Here is an 18819-nt window from a genome sequence, read left to right as displayed (position 1 = left end):
AAAAGTCCAGAACTCTCTGGTGCTTTCTTCATCTTTCATTACCACCACTAGCGAAGACACCATCATCACCATCCTCTTCCCTTCCGGTGAAGTTTTTAAAGCAAAAAGTAACAAAGTGGATGTTGAAGTTTTGGAACGGACGAGGGGTAGGCGCATATGTGCTGGGACGGGATTGCAAGGTTGTAGGGAACAATGTCAAGGGGGAAGATGAAGGTAGAGAAACACTGGCTTTGGTGGTTTTGTAAACCTAAAACTCCTAGTTGTCTCATCATGTTGACTGAAAGAAACCGTTGTTAGTTTTTTAGTAAGCATTTATTTATATATTTGTTTTGTAATTAAACTTTCATTGCAACGGATGGGAAAGACACAAGGATCGGTTTGACTAAGGTCACGAAGCCCAAAAAAAGAAAAGAATGGGAATTTGGCCAACATGTCTGATCTGACATGGACGTGGCATTTTAAGGGATCTTGCTTGGGTGCTGCTATAAAGCGCAGCACACGGTTAAGATCAAAGCTAGGGTCGAGATTTTGATCTCGACCGTTCATTTTGCACAAGTGTAGAAAATAACTTTTGCAAATGAACAGTCGAGATCGAAATCTCAACCCTCGTTTCGATCTTGGCTGTACACAACGTGTTGATACACATGTAATGCATAGCACCCGAGCAATTTCCCCTTTCAGGCTAGGTTTTCAGCTGCAGTGTTGCCACATTTGGACAAATAAAATTTTTTTTTAAAATAAATAAAAAGACAAATAAGAAATTTACAAATGAAAAGATCTTGCAACTCCTTAATATCCTCCACTAATCCTCCGACGGATACCGGCGATATTGTGGTGTTGTTCAAGTAATTCACAAGGTCTTGACTATCCGATTCGACAATGAGAGAGACTCTTTGGCATGTTTTTCTTATCGTACAACTGGACTAAAAGAATCTTGACGGCAGGACTATTAGGACTGAGAATGAATTATATCTCAAACAACTCTCTCTTGTAATTTTGCAAGACTTACCTAATGGAACCACATTTAGACAAAGATCTGACATGGTGATTTTTTTTTTGTCTTTGTGATAACTTGCTTTTTTTCTGGAACGAGCGAAAAATTCTGTAATCTGGACTAAACAAAGACCCAATCCTCATAAGGTTTACATAATATAAATACATGGTTCTATCATCTATGAGCTCAATATCACACTCAATAGTGTGGGCCATGAATGCATGTCTTGTGCCATCAATTTATCTCACCACGAAATTGAAAACTCTTGTTGCTACACAATGGGTCGAAATAATATATAATTCTCAGTTATCAATTCTGTTGTGTGCAAGGGTATATAACGAATTTCTGAGATGTGCAGAATGGAGTGTGGAAATGGTAGGAGATGGCGAACTTCAGTATCTTAAGGCAGGAATCGTGGACAAGGGGAGCAAACTGGAAGTAATCTTGATGGCAATTAGGGAAGGACTGGCACACATGGACAATAACTAAATACAGACTAATTAAGTATGGTGCAATGAAGATGAATTGCTATAGTTCCTACCAAAACTGCACAGAACTTAATTTTGACTAACATAAAATCTTGTATTCCTAAAGCTAATTTTTGTAATTTTATAGATCCCACACTCAACCCTAATCAGTACTTCGAATCAAGCATCTACTACTATTAGAATTACCACCAGTAGTGATCTAACTTTTGGATCTAGAACAAGCTGTAACTGCTTTGATGAATATTAATAGATTTTTCTCTTTATTATCAAAGGAAAAAAAAAGTGAAGATCTTTTAACTAAGACCCTTTTTATTGGAAAAAAAAAAAAAACTCCTTTTCACACCATTTTATTGTGAGCAGAAACATGCATTCATTATGAATCAAAGACACAAAACATTAGCCGGCATGGTACTTATTTATAAAACCCGGCATCCTTAGGTATTCACTATAATTTATATACTTTTTTCCCCTTTTGGTTTTTAAGTTTCAACCTACATTTGTGTTGTTCAAATGCAAAACGAAAAAGAAAGGTATGACGGTGAAAATTCAAAACAATAAGAATAAGATATTGGAGGAAAGCATCAATACTCCAAAATCTTCTTTGGTATGTGTTTAATTAACATCAATATTTAGATTACATTTTATAGATCATATTTTAAATTATCTCAACCTATGAGTGAGTTTGGTTTCCTTGATCTTGCAGGAGATCCCCAGAGTCCCGGTCAAAGCTAAGAGCAAGAAGTGGCAACAAGATTTAGTGAGTTTTTTACCAACATGACAATGTTAGTTATTGTAACAAGGAGATAGCGAGACAATAGAAAAGTAACCTTAGAAGTTGGAATCGACATTTTAAGGAACTAGTTTGCGGTATGGTAAAGTATTCAGTGGCATGGGATGATTTCAACATGGTAGATTTACCAATAGCTGACCAAGAAATAAGAATGATTACAAGAAGAGACATGATGAGACTTATTGGGTTGAGATGTTTGTGCATTCCGACAAACAATGGTCATAGATGTTTTGGATTTTTAGCGCTGAAAAAAAAGTGCATGCTTACCATGGACGAGATAATCTATTTGTATGTCTTTCGTGATATTTTATATGAACCATGGATATCTTGATTCATTAGAAATCTGACAAATTCATTCAGGTAAAACATCAGAACTTAGTCTTGTCTCAGTTCTTTTATCCACCAGAGTGGTGATAGGTTTGTCTTGTTTCAATTAAGATTAGAAAAACTCACATTTGAATCACTTATTCTAAACTAAAACTTTTGCTTTGTTGGAATTTTATTAAGTCCTTTTCTTTGTAGATGAAAGACAAATGTCCACCATTCATATCAAAAGTTTGAGATTAGATTTAAAAGATACAATTATTTTATTTTATTTTAATTGAATCTTAACCCTGTAATGTAATTTATAAACGTATGTCACTGGTCTAGAGAGAAATGGATGGTCATGGTCCATTTCCTTGTTAGAAATGGACCTTATAAAATTCCATGTTTTGTTATGTGCCTAAAATTATGTTTCGGGTCATAAGTGAAATTAACACTAGTAAGCCCAATTAACTTCACTGATTAAATGACCAAAATATCCTCATATAAAATAAAAAAAATATAAATTACCACCTTACCTTTCTTTCTCATGCCATACAAAATCTTTAATCTTCTACCCTTGTTTCTCATGCGATACACAATTCTTAATCTTCTTCTTTCTCCTTGCCAGAAATCACCTACCACCAGCCCGCGCCAGAACCAACCTGTGAGAAATCACCCAACTAAAGAAAACCAAATTTTCTAAAATTAGGATTTGCCAATTGTCTTTCTTCTTCTTTTGCCGTCTCCTTAGGGTAGTAGCACCACCCGCAGTGGCAGTTCCACTGGTCGGTGGGAATTGATGCGTGTGTTTTTGGTTTAAAGTCATTTTTGCTGTTCGGATATACTTCAACAAACACTAATCACTCACAAATTTTATCAACAAAGAGTCATTGAAAACAAAATATTGCTGCTTCTTCTACACCAAATCATTTCATATTTGTTAATAGATTTTTATCTTGTTTTACATCCAATTCCCTTTAACTTTAGCAAATTAGCTAAAAATTACATTACTAAATATAATATAAAAACTAAATAGCTGGTAAAATTGCATGGTATAATGGATACTCGAATTTTCTTTTAGGTTTTAAAAATGTCCATACGCCCAAACAAAATCTTAGTGATTAGGTTCTTCAACTTCTTTGCCTGTTAACACACAAATAGATCAACTACAAGATGGGTTTTCTGCTGAGACAAGCATTATAGGCGGACACATGACACGCCGTTCATGAATGAACGTTGTTTGGAGATCAAAGAAGGAACTATATATATATATATATATATATATATATATATATATATATATATATATATATATATCTATATATGTGCACTGAAGCAAAATTTAGAACTTGAGAGGAATACTAATCCCAGAATTCAAAGCCAAAATATTTCGGCTCCTCCAAACCAAAATCTTGAACCCAGACTTCATTCAAGTTCTGGGCAGGAAATGTATGTTATTAGTTCTGAAATAGAGGCGGATGGTAGCTAGTAAGCTTCACCATTAGTGTTAAAGATGTGGTCTCATAAGAGCCTCATCACGAAAATTATGTTTTTTTTGGTAAACATCACGAAAATTATGTTGTTCAATCCATTTGGTAGAACAAAAATTATGTCGTTCAATCCATATGGGCTACCAAATTGCTTGAGCATAGTTTCCTTTAATAAGACTGATCCGTCTTAAAACCTAAGACAAACTATGCATCAAGCAAATGGTGGCTCATATGTCCCCCTAGTTGCTATGACAATTACTTTCCTACACGACAATGCCCAAGTCATCCTCTTCTCATGGACGTCATCAGACTTTGTTTGTCCATATGGGTTTTCCAGATGAGTCTAGATCATCTTCTCGTGAACGTATATACTGTTCCTTTGGTGTTTCTCCGCCACACATTTAGTGTGAGATCCACGTCTGAATATTTATAAAATAACTCAGAGGTAGAATGCAGTTAATATATCCATCTGCAGCGACGCCAAAACATAAACAATATTCATTAATAGACTTTGATAACTACATGTATTAAACAAGGAATAATATTGGTGCAAAATGAATTGGGAAGTTGTCAAACGAAATGACAAACCTTCAACCAAAAACGCATGTACTAGTGGGAATAGGCTCCACTTGTTGTTATGAGACCCACCTCTGAGGTGATGGATTGATATTTGCTTTGCAATTTGCATCTCTGTTGCACTGGTTCTCAAACAAATCTTAGCTCTATGCATTTTTAGAACATTAAAAAGACATAAAATAAAAAAGAAAAACACTTAACAAAGGTTTGCTTTGATATTAAAGGGCATTATAAGAAGTCACTGGGTCACAACTTATCACTATGCTATGCTACAACTTCTTCTTCCCCTTTTATATTGTGTGTGTGAGTGTGCCATTAAGGGTGGTGATTTGTTTGGGGAAGGGTAAAACTCTCATTCATAGAATTAGGCTAGAGTGCTAGCCCAAACTATTTATTTATTATCATTTTTTTTTAATATACAATAGAGCTTTTAAGGGGAGTGAGAGAAAATTATTACATGTACCACAAGGGAGAGTCGAATCTGTGACCTCTTCACAAAGAAGTAATGGTCATTGCTAATTGAGTCAACCCTTTGGTGAGACCTAACTATTTAGTTGCTTATCATTGAAGTAAAAGCTCCTTTCCATAGCATTTTACCGTGAGCGAAGACGTGCATTCATAATGATAATGAATCAAGGACACAACATTATAATTTACTAGCATAGTAGTTATAACGACCCATCAACCTTAAGTATTTACTATAATTCACATACTACTTTTTCCTTTTTGCTCTCAACCTGCAACCTACACTTGTGTTGTTCATATGAAAAAAGAAAAAGAAATGTATGATGGTGAAAGTTCAAATAACAATAATAAGACACTGGCGGAAACCAACACGCGGTATATGATTAATTATCATTGATCTTTGAATTAAATTTTTACAAATTAATTTTTTATTGATGAGATATAGATTCCTTCCATTCATAAGAGGATGAAACCTAATAGTTCCAGAAAACATAATCAAATTTATTTATTTTAAGGACTAATTTTATATAAGAGAAGGTGTTTGATCCATGTGAGCCCTACATCTCATATCTGGAGATTATGGAAAGGAATCTTGCAATCCATTTTCTCTTTAATCATTCATAGCCTTAAGATGCTTATTAATACATGAATATCAAACAAAATAAGTATTAGAAACATGCACGCACACATGGTCTTATAATCAATCATGTGTCAATTTTAGCAATGGCTGATCAACAATATTAAGTAGATAACAAGAAATGCATTACTGTTCACAAAATATTGGGGATTGTTAGGGTTAGGGTTTAAGCACGAGATTGCTTAAAGCATTACACCCTAAGTATCTAGTTTGGAATACCTAGACAGCTGCTTCCAAGTAGTATTTATAGAATAAATACTGAATTCTATTGGTAATTGGACTCTCCTACAAAGGCCCATTACACCGTTAGATCGTAACTAATCTGATGACTCATATTAGAACATAAGTTGAGTATGACCCAAATACCTCAACAATAAGTTGGAATAACTTGAGTACCTCAACCTAAGTTGGGTATGACTCAAATACCTCAACAATCTCTTCCTATATTCTACATATGGCTTTAGTATTAGTTCTAGAAATGTAATGTTCAAATTCAATACAGAATCATTCATAACTTTCCAAAATTGAATAATATCCAATTAAATTCAAATGAATACTTTAAACTAGAATCATGAGTTTTAGAATCAATTTAAACAAAATAAAATCAAATTAAGGTTCTACATAAACTATTTAATTTGTATGGATAATTAATAGTTCCTTCTAGCCTTGAACGGTTTTACTCATCAAGTAAATCATCCTCGTCGAGCTCCAGATTAAGATGCTATCCTCCATTTTCGTCATTTCCTGTAAATTGATTGTATCATCAAAATTGGAATGACAAATCTTTCTATGGAAGACATATCATCAGATATGGAATGATATATGGATAACAATAACATCATTGAAACATATTAATAATTTACATATTTCTTGTTTGGAATAATAAGGTAATCAAGCTTCATATAAAGGTTGCTACATCATCAATGTGGAATGACTTCACAAAGCTTTATACTTCACAATCTTACCAAATTATCTGAAATATGTACATTGTCATGAATGCTAACAATGGCTAGATCATATTCGAAACACTTCAAAATAACATAGAATTTTGGATTAAGACCTACCTATGTGGTGGTCTTTAACCCCATTTCCCCCACAGTTTTGGATGTTCGATCTTTGTCTAATCCCTTTGTAAGGGCATCTGTCATGTTCTTCTTTGATCTTACATCAATCAAAGAGATCACTCCTTGTTCAATAAGATAATTCAGCACGACCTGTCTTAGCCTAATTTGTCTCCTCTTACTATTATAAAGTGAATTATTAGCTATCATTGTCGTTGCTTGATTATCACATAACAAACTCAAAGAAGTTACCTTCAAGTTAACCAATGGAATATCCAAGATCAAATCTCTTATCCACTCTGCCTCATCCCCTGTTGAGGCTAGAGCATATAATTCTGATTCCATTGAGCTCAGAGCAATGCAAGTCTGTCTCTTAGATTTTCACGCAACAGTTGCTCCACCTAGTGTAAATATATAACCACTAGTGGATTTGTTGTTTCCTATATCTGAGCACCATGATGCATCAGAATATCTTTCCAAAATTGGAGGATGTCCAGCATAGCAAATGTTATAATTTGTAGTAACCTTAAGATATCTCATTAACCTTTCAAGGGCAGTCCAGTGCTCTGTACTATGATTACATGTGAAGCGACTCAGCATGCCTACTGTATAGGCTATGTCTGGCCTAGTGCAATTCATTGCATACATGAGACTACCAATCAGTTTAGAATATTTTGACTGATTCATAGCTTTACCATTATTCGATATAAGCTTTTTGTTATAATCATATGGTGTCTCTACCAGTTTGCATTCACTGTATCCCCATCTAGAAAGTAGTTTTTCGATATAACTGGATTGACTAAGGGTAATTCCTTGCTCAGAAAAACTTACTTTCATACCAAGAATGGTGTCTACAACACCAAGATCCGTCATGTCAAATTCTTTAGCTAAGGTTTCTTTGATGTTACTCACTACAGAATGATCAGAACCAAGAATCAGCATGTCATCTACATACAAGTAAATAATTACAACCTTATTCGACATAGACTTATAGTAAAGGCATTATTAGAGTTACTAGTTTGAAGCCCAAAGCTCTTTATTGTTTTGTCAAAATTTTTATGCCATAATTTATGTGTTTGTTTAAGACCATATAAAGATTTGTTTAGTTTACAAACTTTATGTTTGAGACCTTTCATGACATACCCTTCAGGTTGGTTTATGTGAATTTCTTCAGTTAGGTCTCCATTGAGAAAGGTTGTTTTTACATCCATTTGATGCACAACATAGTGCTCAATAGATGTCAAAGCAAGAAGAATTCTAATCGTGGCTAGATGGCAGACCGGTGAGTAGATATCAAAGTAATCCACCCCACTGACTTGAGTATAGCCCTTAGCTACTAAACGTGCTTTATACCGAGCTACAGAACCATCAAGATTTAGTTTCTTCTTCAATACCCATTTACAACCTACACTTTTGGCACCTTTAGGTAAATCAACTAAGGTCCACGTGTTATTTTGTTGTAAAGAGTGCATCTCATCATCAGTTGCCTCTGTCTATAGCAAAGAATCCCTATATCTCATTGCTTCCTTATAGGTAGATGGATCATTCTCTAAATGATAGGTTACATAATCATCATTAAAATCTTTGGGTACTCTATCTCTTTTAGAAGTACGCCTAAGTTCTGGTTCAATGATCAAACTGGGATTAGTGTCAACGGTAATTGGTTCAGATTCCATTATCGATTCTGTAACCATTTCTGTTAGACCTGGTAAGGTTCTGCCTTGATCTCGAAGAAACTTATTTTCAAAGAACACTGCATCCCTAGATTCTATCATCACATTGGTTGATAGATCCTAGAACCGATTTGCAGCACTATCTTCTGCACATCCTAGATATACACAAATGTTTGTTCTAGGTCATACCTTTGGTATTTTTGGGTCTTGTATCCTTACATAAGCAATACAACCCCAGGTCTTTAAGAGGTCAATTCTACAAGTGTGAAATCTCCCAGATTTCTACCCCTTTAACCCGTGGTTTTAAGACCGAGAACCTGGGCCTTGATTCGACGATAATTGTGGACCATTCAATTCGAGCCCGAAGGATTGGAAATTAAACAAATGTTGGTAAATGACCCTTATAATGACTCAAAAACTCTCTTAGAGTTTAAGTGAAGAGAGAAGATTAGTCTCGATAGTGTAAAAAGGGTAATTTTGGAATATTTTTAGATCAGTGATGGAGAATCCGTTTGCGCAATAGATATCAATCGAAGATCGCGAAAGACCTTTCCAACGAGCCAAGATCATCAAAATCGGAGTTCGTTTGGGGGTCCAACCATGAGCCGGTTTGAGCCGTTTAGGTGAACCAACCCCACCTTATTTTCTATTTAGGGGCAAAATTGGAAATTCGGATTTTTAAACCCTATTTATGTTTTATCTCATCCGTACGCATTTTTGGAGGCTAGAAGAGGCGGAGCTTTGGAGAGGAGAAATGAGAGAGGCGATTTTCATTCTCCGAAGGTGTCCGTGATCCGATCTTTGCAAAATTGTTCGAAAGGTTAGTTTTCTTTAATGCTTCTCTTACTCACAATTTTGTGAGTATTCTCTCTCCTTTCCTTTTGAGGAATCTTGAAAGGGAAGGCTGTTAGGCATCTTGGTTGCTTTCCTTTATTGTTTTAATGTCCCTTCGTAGTTTGTGGGAGTGATATATTTTCTCTTCTATTGAGGGATCTATGAAAGGGAATAATGATAGGTGCCCTAGATGCTTATATTTTCTTATATTAATGTTTCCCTTGAGTTTGGGAGTATTGGTTTATCTCTTTGCAAGATTTTAGAATTTGACTCTCTAGATCACCCACGGGTGATTTATGAGAGCCAAATTTGGGGCATTTTGATTTTGGTCAAATTTAATAAAATTGAAGGTACCCGTAGGATCCTTTTGTTTCCAATTAGATTTTCCCAAAGTTTTGTTTCATTATAAACTTCGAGTTGGTGGCAAATTAATGACCATTCACTAGTGAGGTTGAGAACTACCCTTTTTAACCTAGTTTTTCAGATTTGGGTTTTCGTGGGAAGACTTTAAGATATCATTTGAAACCCAAATTGGCTCTAATTTGTGATAATTATTTCTTTTGCATGAATAGGTTAATATATCTTTAGTCACTAATTTGTGAGAAGGAATTATTGATCATTGGAGGAAGAACAAAGTAAAAGGTGAGGAATATACTTAACTTTATATTACATGTGTAATGATGTCAGTTACTTTTCATTATTGATATCTCGTATTGCTTTAGTATTATCTTGTAGTTATTTTATGTCTTTTGTTAAGTATGAATTGCTATGATTTATGTTTATTATTACTTTTGATGTTGCTCCTTGCTTTGAAATCTATTATTGTTGTTATGAAATGGAATGTGATTGTATGAGAGGAGAAATATTATTATTTCTTCTACCTTGTATTTTCTACTAGGGTTGTGGGTTCACCCATTGCCCTAGTGATATTATATGATTGCTTATATTGTGGTTGGGAAGGGGAATGCCCTTTGGGCATTTCTCCATAGGATATCGAGGAGGCGGTATGGGACGCATTCCTATGGTGCCCTTGGCTCTTTCCCGTTACTAATTTACATATTTAGGGCATGTCTAGGTGTTTGGTTAGGTGACCTCGAGTACTACTACCCTTTCGGCAAGGGTATTGAGCGGTTAACCCGTGATGTTAGTGGTGGGTCCTGTATGTCGCGGCCCACTATCATCATAGAGAGGTAGGGTTGCATATAATAGATAAGGGCTCTGGCGCTCAACCGGTGAAATGACCCGTGGAGGACATGGAGATCATCCCGTCCATTATATGTGGATGACCACCGGGTTAATGAATGGGGTCCACGGATGCCTCCATTGAGGATTTCATTCATAGGTGGGAAGGTATTGAACCAACAGAGCACTAGGCGTGAGGGGAAATACCCGGACCATATGTAGTACGAGACCATATGACTTTGCATTGGGCCTAAGATTATCCTTGACACGCGCCAGATCTTATACCAATGGTGATGTGAGAGAATGGTGACCTAATCCCCAACCATGACTTGACAGGACTTTACACAATAACCGCGGAGAACCCAACAGACGTGCATCAGAGCCGTGAGGGAAGAGTGATGAGACCGCCCAAAGAAGACTGGTGTGTGACTTAATGCGTGTCTACCATAGAGACTTCATGATAGAGTTAGGAGCATAATCATTCACATATCATATCATTGTCATTAATTACATTATTGATATTCATGTTATATGTGTGGTGTGGAATCTTTAGAATGAATGTGTGATATGATGTTGAGTTGACCTCACTGAGTTCTGTTGAACTCATTCCTTTTATATGTTTTTTTTTCTATTAGATTATGTCGGTCAGTGAGGACTTCTTCCAAATGGAGGATGCGTTACGGGGATGTCTTCTTGAAGGAGTGACCGAAGAAGAAGTGGACGCACATGGAGCTTCATGCCAGTATCAAGACTGTTCTTTTGGATTGGATTCCATTAGAGAACAAGTTTAGTTTATTTTTCCGCTACGAATAAAATTACTCTCTTTTCTTTTAAAAACTCTGATGTTATATTTTTATTTTGAAGTAATGGATGATTGCAACCATTATTTCGGTTTTGATAACTTAGTATGATAAACTTGATTTATTATTGTCCATTTAATTATGCTATATCATGTTTTGTATGGATTTGTCACTGAACCTAGATCTTGCGGTGTATCACCCCCACGGGCATTCGGGTAATGACCGGATCCGGCTGGGTGGGGTGTGACAACAAGGATGTTTATACCATAGTTCATATGGAGTCTCAATCAATTTTGAGTGTAGTAACCTGTTTAGAATGTGATTCGCAGTTAATGTTGCTTCTCCCCAATAACAGGAAGGCATGCCAACAGTCAACAACATGGAGTTCAACATTTCTGTTAACGTCATGGTTTTTACGTTCAGCTATGCCATTTGATTGGAGTGAATAAGGTGCAGTAGTTTCAAAAATTATACCTTCAGAGGCACAAAAAGTTTTGAACTCTGTCAAAGAATATTCACCTCCTCTTTCACTTCTAAGTCGTTTAATTTTCAAATTTAACTGATTTCCAACTCTACTCTTAAAAAACTTGAATTTTTCAAATGCTTCATCTTTTGATTTTAACAAATAAATATGACAATATCTGGAGAAATCGTCTATAAAGGTAATTAAATACTTTCGTCCTCCTCGAGTTGTGAAATTTTTAAAATCACAAAGATCAGAATGTATTAATTCTAAAAGTTGTATGCTTTTAGAAACCTGACGAAAATGTTTTCTAGTAATTTTTGTTTGGGCACACACACTTCACATTTGTTAAAACCTTTAGACTTATCTAATGGTATGTCATAAATTTTGAAAAAATGGACCATCTTCCTATAGGTCACATGTCCCAATCTATAATGCAATGTAATAGAATCAATTAAACTTGAACTAATATGGTTTATGGTCTCATTTCCTAAACTTAGTTTATACATACCATTAATTAGATAAGCAAATCCAAAGTAGTGAGAGTTAACAGTTAAAATTACACTACCACAATGAAAAGAAATACACATGCCAACATTGCATAAAAGGCTAAATGAAATTAAATTCTTTTCTAAATTAGGAACTACTTTAACAGCTTTTAAAGTTAGTTTCTTACCTGAAGATAGAATCAGATTTGCCGTCCTCTATCGGTTACCATGGCTGATGCTTCATTTGCAATTGTTACAGTCTCTGAAACCTTGATGCTGTCAGTCAGCAAGTTTTTATTGTGGCAAACATGACATGTGGCTCCTGAGTCCAACCACCAATCTGAAGAAGTATTGGTCTTGACCTCCTTTGCGCCTATCATGGCTACAAAATGTCTAGGCTCAGTGTTATCAGTCGTCATGTTGACTTTTTTTCTTTTTAGTGTGTCCATCACTCCTTTTTTGTAGCCTACATTCAGACTCATAATGTCTCCATTTTCCACAATTGTGGCACTTGCCCTTCTTCTTGTGTAAGATAGTATTTTTGGCCTCCAACTTCTTGGGTTCACTCTTGTGTGGCTTGGTTTGCTTAGAATTATGCTTGGGATAAGTGACCATATTCGCAGCAGATTTTTGTCTATTCACCATCTCCAAGTTATTTCTAAATCTATTCTCATCTTCGATTCGTATGAACCTTTTGAGATCATCCAGCTCCACCTGTACCTTTTTCCTATACATCTTAGTTTTAAATGAGTGCCAAGTCGATGGTAACTTGTTAATAATTGCCCCAACAAAAAATTGATCACAAATATTTATTTTCCCTATGACTAGTCTGGATCTCGATTTTCAAGATCTTGGAACTTGAGGGAGTATTTCTTTGTCTTCAACAAATTTGAAGTCTAGGAATTTGTTCACTAGATGAGTTTTTGACAATTCTTCTTCCTTTTTATATTGAGCATCCAGGTTGTCCCATATTTCTTTAGCACTTTCAAACTTGCTGTAGGTTTCTGCAAGTCTATCTGACAGGACATTCAACAAGTAGTCTCTACAGAAAACCTCGTCTTTTTTCCATTTTAATTCATTGATTTTCTCAACCGTATTTTCAAAAGAGGATTCTACCGTATGAAACACATTCAGATACCTTAATCCAAATTGTGTTTTCCTTTTCCAGGAATTAAACTTAGATCTAGTAAAGGTCTGTAGTTTGACCATGTCAATTGGAACAACATCCATTATAATCCTGGATAAAAAAAAATTAAAGGAAGATAAATATAATAATTACATCTGTTAATATGATAACTATTGAGGGTATCTTAGTAGCCAATACCAATAGTTGTCAATTCGTTTCCGCTAAAAATAGGTTTCAATAACCAATTTTCTTTTCCAATAATGGTAAACATTGATTAATGACATGATAATCAATTCACCTTAGTAAAGTATCAATTAATAACAAAACAACAGTAATTACTTTAATCGATTCACGCTAAGTGTAACCACCAATTAATAATAAAATAATACTAATTACTTTAGTCGATTCACGCTACATGTAACTGCAGAGTTAGAGTACAATTGATGACTTTTGGATATCCGAATTGTTTAAGTATCAAATGATAAAACTAATGATGACTTTGGATATCTGAATTGTTAAAGTATCAATTAAAATAATGGAAAGCTAAACATGATGATGACTTTCTTCAAAAGTCCAATATATAATCTCAAATCTCAAATCTCAAATCTCAATTCAATAAATCATCAAAGTACTCATAATGATCGTTACGACTGATCGGATTTATTAATCAAGCGAAACGAAAAATTGTTCCGTTCAAAATTCACAACAAATTTTTAAAAAAAAATCTATTCTTTAGAAAGGAATCAAGTGAAGATAGAAGGAGCAACTTACTTGTGTGAAGGAGTTAACTCACTCTAAATTGCAAGTTGCAGATAACTTCGAGTCGAGCAGCGTTCGATCGCCTTCTCCGAACAAGAACTTCTCAAGAAAAACTAATGCTTTAAGATTGTTAGGATTAGGGTTAAAGCACGATGTTGCTTAAAGCATTACACCCTGAATATCTAGTTTGAAATATCCAGACCGCTGCTTCTAGCTAGTATTTATAGAATAAATACTGAATGAATTCTATTGATAATTAGACTCTCCAACAAATGCCCATTACACCGTTAGATCGTAACTAATCTGATGACTCATATTATAACATAAGTTGAGTATGATCCAAATACCTCAACAATAAATTGGGTATAACTTGAGTTTCTCAACCTAATTTGGGTATGACTCAAATACATCAACAATTGGATCCTTCTCAATACCTTCTATTGAGAAAAATACCACTTTTTATTTTAAAGCAGTGGTTGGTCAGTCTCGCAATCAAAAGCGTTGGCTTCTCTTTTAATTTTTGGTCTTATAGTTATTTACATTGCGAGGGATCGGATGTTTGATTCCCAAACATTCCATTAAGTCCTCTTTCTTCTATTAATATACTATCTTAAGATTCTTACAATGCATTACAGAAAAGAAAAGAAAATTGACTGTTTGAAATGCTCTTGAACTCCAGAAATTCTTATTTTCTTATCAGGCCTCGCAGGGCAGGGGAGTGGGTCATGCATGGGCCCACGTGAATTAATATTTATTCTATGAACAATTGTAAAAATTGTAAGCAAATGGATATAGTTTGTATACCATAATTTATTGTCATTCATTTGGTCCATAAATACTCATGGAGGGACGGTAGTAATGTTTTCATCTTATTCTGCCATGCAAACGATTGAAAAAAAAAATTGATTGAATATGATAAAGAGCATCACAGTGCCAAGATCCCACTACTGCTGGGTCGCGGGGGATTTGAATGTTCGCAGCATTAACCTCAATTTTGGCTTCTCAAGAGCAGGTATGTTGCACAATTGCATGATATAATGGTTACTTGAGATCTTTGGACCAGCCCTGAACTTAGGCAGATTTGGGAGCAACAAGTATGTTGCATAATTGCATGATATAATGGTTACTCTCTCTTTTAGGTTTTAAAAATTTCATACAGTCTTACAAAATCTTAGTGGTTAGGTTCTTTTGCTTGCTAAGACACAAGCAAACCAACCACAAGATGGAGCTTTCTGAAAAACAACTCAGATCATTGCTATAAAATCCTCCTCACTTTCCTCAAAATTGGGATAAATCACCTAATTGATTTTCAATGTTATAGAATCAGAGGATGGTCCATTTTTATGACCCAAAAAAAAACAAAATCTCTTCCAATTCAAGTTGAGAGTCCATATTTCGTATAAACTTTATGATAAAATTTTTGATAGCTGCACATTGTAAGGGATTCTAATATAATTTGGACAATAACATACATATACTTATGCCCCGAAGCAAAATTCAGGGCTTTGATAGTGATTTTAGTGTCTTAATTGCTAAAGTAATTTGGGTCTATACTAAACATCCTCTTAGATAAGGATAACTTGAGTTTTAAAATAATATTTAACAACTAATAAAAGGAGGTGTTTGATACCTGAGTCTAGATTTTCTCTATTCAGACAAGTCATCCTCTCATACTCACATATAATTGTTGTTGTGGTCAAACCCGTCAACCTGTAATTTTATGGTCGGTTCAGGTCTAGACCAACATTAGGTTTGACTATATCTCCCATATTAGAACCGAGCTCAAGAACGTACGGAATAAGAAGAAGAGTTCATATCAAACTCTACTATCATTATTCAAGTTAAGTTTGACCTACGGAAGAGAAGTTGGTTCCTGATACAACTCTACAACAGAGACTCCTCTTAACGGACCAAACGAAAACTATATAAAAAGGTATGATGATCATTAACAGGTATGCATTAATAGACATAGGTAAGAATTACCAAAAAAAAAAAAAAAAGACACGGGTAACGAGTTTCCCTCAAAAAAATAATAATAATACAAATAGACACTGAAAACTATGTGCAATTAATAAGAATGACACATGATGAGTTGGTAAATTATCTAGCACAATGAGAGAAGTAGAGTCAAGATTCAACATGAAGGTTGGCAGACTGATGTGTGTTTAGATCACTTCTCCGCCAAGGGAATGCTGATATTTTTTCACCACACATAGTGTGTTGCCTATGTGGACCTACTGGGTCCTACCTCTAAATTATCTTATCATATTTAGACGTGACCCAGATATAAAAAGTATAAGTAAATTATAGACAATGAAATTTTTACCTTTTAAAAATATTGGTAAATTAAAACATTAACAAAAAAAAAAAAAAACTTATAGAATAAGTCTTTTAGTTTTAATGAATGTTTTTTTTTAATTAAAAAAAATCTTACAAAATCATCATTATAAAAAAATCACATGATTTCCACTATAAAAGCCTAGATGCAAACCAAACAAATTATAGTAGTTAGTTGCCTTACAAATTGTAGATATTTCATTTAAAATGTAAAATCAAATAAAAAGAATAATTGAAAAAATCAGGAAAGAGAAACAATATATAATCAAATAAAATGAAAAAAAAAGTGAGAAAAAAGAGAGAGAAGGAAGGAAAAAAAAATGCCTAATCAGGGAGAAAATTTAAAAATGGACTCCTAACATCCAACATAGGGAAGGAAAGATAGATGAGAGAATAAATAAGAAGGAAAAATGATCTTTTTTTTTCCCCACAATGTAATGTACTCTAGGTGATCATGATTCCATGAAAAGCACTTAACAAGACGCTGGATGGACATATTAAAGGCCATATAAGACCTCACTTGGCCACAACTTATCACTAACCTATACTTCAACTTTTTATTCTTTTATTTTTTCTTCCCTCCCCCTTCTCTGATTGTGGGAGTGGGTAAAGTCTGATTTGTGGGAGAAAATGTTGAACTCTCGAGCCTACAATTAGGCTAGAGTGCTATAGAGCCAACTAATAATTTAATTTTTTCACTTAATACAAGAGAGCTCCCATAAATGAGGGGATTTTTTATCCGGTCCATTTCCTCAAAATAGACTATTTATTTCTTTGTGGATGTGTGACATGTGTCCTTATATCACATCAAAAGGTCGAGGTTACAGGATAATTAAAAAAAAATTTTAATCACACCCTTTTATGTGACTTGTAAATATGTATCACATCCAACAATAGAAAATAGAGTGGATAAAATTCCTAAATAAGGTTTAAGAGAGAGAGAATGCAGGGGGGAACTATTATATGTACTATTTGGGAGTCAATCAACTAACTTTTCATTAAAATGTGATGTTCGTTGCCAATTGAACCAACTCTTTGGTGGGACCTAACTATTTAGTTGTTTATCATGGAAGTAAAAGCTCTTTCACCCACCATTTTATCGTGAATAGAGACATGCATTCATTATGAATAGAGAACTCAAAATTAGCATGATTTACTAGTATGACACTTAATTAATAAAAAAATAATAAAACAAATCATCACCTTTTCACTATATACTACTTTTTCCTTTAAGCTTTTACCCCGCAACCTACATTTGTGTTGTTGAAATGCAAAAGAAAAAAAAAAACATATGATGTTAAAAGTTCAAAAGAACAACAATAAGGCACTGGAGGAAACTAACAAACACCAAAATCTTATATGGTATGTACATAATTATCATCGATCTTTAAATTAATCTTATAAATAATTTTTTTATTGATGAAATACAGATTCAAATTTATATTCTCAATACCCTAGTGGTTCTAAGTATGATTTTTGTTTCTTTTGGGTTCAAACTCTAAGTATGATGTAACTGCTCACTTGAACCCATGATTTGATCAATGAAGGCTTTTATATGTGATCACTGCTTAAGTGCTTAGCTTTGAGTCAGCATTCCCTAGTCCTCCATCGAATTCTTCAAGCTTCCCCCATTTCTTCCCTAATGGATCTCTATTGAACTACTATAACTCTATTTCTGAACCCTAATTCCATTATTATTTATTCTTTCAAAATCTAAAACTTGAAGTTTGAAATCTAAACTGATTTATAAATCCATAAAGCGGGGATAATGCTAGTATATGGACTAGTAGTTAATTTAAGTATGGTTATATTAGAATACTTAATAATTAGATAAAAATTCTGTTTTGATTCTATTTATCTTTTGTGTTTTTATAGGACTAATAATGTGAAGTGTTTGGAGTGAAGTATTTGGAAGACAAAGCAGTGGACATTGATTATAATTTGTGGTACAACTGCTGAAATTCCTTGGCACTTGGAAAGTATTGTTGCAGTATTTTCAATTCATCGTCTGGAAAATCAACTAAAGATTAAAATACCTGATAGGTTTGACTTTGAAATCTTTACGGGAAGAGACATGACAAGACTTATTGGACCAAGATATATTTTTGCATTTCATCAGACAATGACAGTTGATGTTTCGGATTTATACCGTCAAAAAGGAAACCGTAGACGAGAGTCCATGTGCATGTTTCTTCCTACATATACTTTTTAATATTCATCTATCTATTACTGTTATTAGGTTGAAGATCCTTACTTAAAAAAAAAAGATTGAAGATCCAACAAATGTAATCACTTCTCATTCTAAGTACACTAAAGCAAAGATAATCCTGATTCGTTTGGTATACTGTAT

Source organism: Hakea prostrata, chromosome 8 (genome assembly GCF_041222555.1).
Source record: "Hakea prostrata isolate BN-2017 chromosome 8, UWA_Hpros_2, whole genome shotgun sequence".
Taxonomy (NCBI): Eukaryota; Viridiplantae; Streptophyta; class Magnoliopsida; order Proteales; family Proteaceae; genus Hakea; species Hakea prostrata.
This window is presented reverse-complemented; position numbering follows the sequence as displayed.